General features: G+C 39.4%; 1 protein-coding gene and 1 pseudogene across 1 annotated transcript in view; one reads left to right on the top strand and one right to left on the bottom strand.

Moving 5' to 3' along the window:
* The window catches only part of LOC133140479 (dual specificity protein phosphatase 4-like), a 257,554-nt pseudogene that overhangs the window by 58,514 nt on the left and 196,540 nt on the right, over positions 1-2,500 (bottom strand).
* Positions 1-2,500, top strand: part of adamts12 (ADAM metallopeptidase with thrombospondin type 1 motif, 12) — a 71,017-nt gene that overhangs the window by 39,681 nt on the left and 28,836 nt on the right. The window lies entirely within an intron of this gene.

Below are 2,500 nucleotides of genomic sequence, written 5' to 3'. Positions count from 1 at the left end.
CATGTCCTTACTTCAATAACATGTCCGTACTTCAATAACATGTCTGTACTTCAATAACATGTCCTTACTTCAATAACATGTCCGTACTTCAATAACATGTCTGTACTTCAATAACATGTCCGTACTTCAATAACATGTCCTTACTTCAATAACATGTCCGTACTTCAATAACATGTCTGTACTTCAATAACATGTCTGTACTTCAATAACATGTCTGTACTTCAATAACATGTCCTTACTTCAATAACATGTCCGTACTTCAATAACATGTCCGTAGTCAGTTGTTTGATGAGCTGAAGTTATACTGAATTTTCTTACACAGGGATGGGGGTAACACATTTCTCTGCAACTACGTTACCGATACTGGCCCGAGATGCTCATACTTGGGCTCGTCATGTTCTACAAAGTCTGTACAAAATGTACAAGTGCTTTTGCAAACCCTGAGGCTCAAGGGGTTATAAATGGTAAAATGAAAAAAATGTATTCATATGAAACAGAGAAAGTGGTAGTCTTTCATAATTTTGCCAAATGGCATAAGTGGCAACAAATTGCTAAACAGTTTTGTCCACCTAGAAATAGCCAGGAAACGAATTCCAAACAGAAATAACAATTGACCACAAAACCACATTTCTATGGTTCTCAGTAGATTCCATTCTCCTCCAATTCAAAACCATAGTTCATCTAAAAGTGACAATCAGGGCTAACAAATTATAGTGTTTACAACCAAAGATAGACATGTTGTTCAAAGCTTTGGTGCCTCCTGACCCACACAAGGATAATGTGTACATCCACTAAAAAAACACAACATTACAACTAGCTACACCACAAGACTCAAATGTAAAATAACAACACTTTGTCAGGCAGTGTTGCACAAAAAAAAAAAAAAATGGATTGGTCCAACTTGGTCTTTCCATATATCAGTTGCACAACTGATATCTGAGAATTACTAATAGATTGATTGAAGTAGCCCAGATACTTAAACAGGGATGATCTCCTAGTCCTGGTTGAACAGCCAGGTTTGGTCCTGCTCTGATAAGGGAAGAAGCCTCGCCCCACTGATAATTTGACACACATTCCAGGCTAATGATTTTGATGGAGCCATACATACGTCAGCCCATGGGGGAAGGCCTCGTTAAACTGTCAAGAGTGTCAGCGTATGCTCAGTGCTCTTTCATCTACACCTCATTCCTGCTACTTGAGCAGTGCTTTTGTGAGCTCTGCCATTGTACCCTTGAGCAAGGCGCTTAACCTGAATTGCTTCAGTACATTTTCAGCTGTATGAATGGAAGAGAAAGCATTGAAAGCAAACCTGAACTGTAAATGGTACAGTGTTAAACCTTTCTGCACATTTTAAAGCAAAATTGCTTTTTATTTTATTTTTTTCGCTGTTTATAAATGATAAAAAAAGGAAAGGGGCCTTGTGCAAAAGTTTGGGAACCCTTTTGGATTATTCTTTGTTACTAAGATGATTACTCAGGGCCAGACCCAGGTGATTTACTCATTAGGGCGTCATTGAGTCAAATGAGAATAATTCCAGGGATTAACTTTTTATTCTGAAGTAACTCCATGCTAGAGTAGGCAACTGCTGTGGCTGTTCTGTCTGGTGTTAACAACTATGGGTTCCTCTAAACAGTTGTCCAAGGATTTCAGATAGAATGGCCCAAGACCTGGTGAGAAATGTTCAGAAGAACCCACACATCACAGCAAACAAGCTGAAAAAAAGAGTAGCTGTTCACAGGACAACAACAACACTGTATACAACAAAGACCTACATGGCAGGGTTGCCAGAAAGAACGACCTCAAGACAAAATTAAGTGTCTGAGGAATACACTGAATACACTGAGGAGCCTGAAGCCTTTTGGAACTGCCTTTTGGACTGAAAAAAGACAATTTAACTTTTTGGCCACAACCAAAGAAGGTATATTTGGAGAAAAAAGGGTGTGAAGCCTTGGTAGAGAAGAACATCTTGCCAGCTGTGAAGCATGGAGGTGGATCCATTATGCTTTGGGGTTGTGTGGCAGCTGGAGGCACAGGAAATATTGTGTGAGCGGAAGGAACCAATCAAAAATGAGCATGTACAACCATGAAGTACCTTCAGGAAAGATGGATGAAGGTTTTGGAATGGTTACCACAGTCCCCAACATGCTGTATATGCAAGCAGACCGAAGAATATTTCTGAGCTAGAGGTGTTCTGCCAGGAAGAATGGGGAAAAATTGCAAAAGCGAGAATTGAAAGACTCTTAGCTGGCTGCAGGAAGCGTTTACAAGGTGTTATAGTTGCCCCAGAGTTACTCAAGTACTAACTGACAGGGCTCCCAAACGTTTTCACTTTTTTTGTATTATTTTGAAACTGTAAAAAAATGTAAGAAAAGGTAATCTTGCTTTAAAATGTGAAAAGAATGTGTCATGTTTTAACATTGTACCATTTTGAGGTCAGGTTGACTTCTGTTCACTGAGATATTAATTGTAAAAGGCTTTTTGACCCGGAGGGCCCACATTT

This window comes from Conger conger, chromosome 11 (assembly GCF_963514075.1).
Source record: "Conger conger chromosome 11, fConCon1.1, whole genome shotgun sequence".
Lineage (NCBI taxonomy): Eukaryota > Metazoa > Chordata > Actinopteri > Anguilliformes > Congridae > Conger > Conger conger.
Note: the sequence above shows the minus strand (reverse complement) of the source record. Positions and strands in the feature narration are given on the sequence as shown.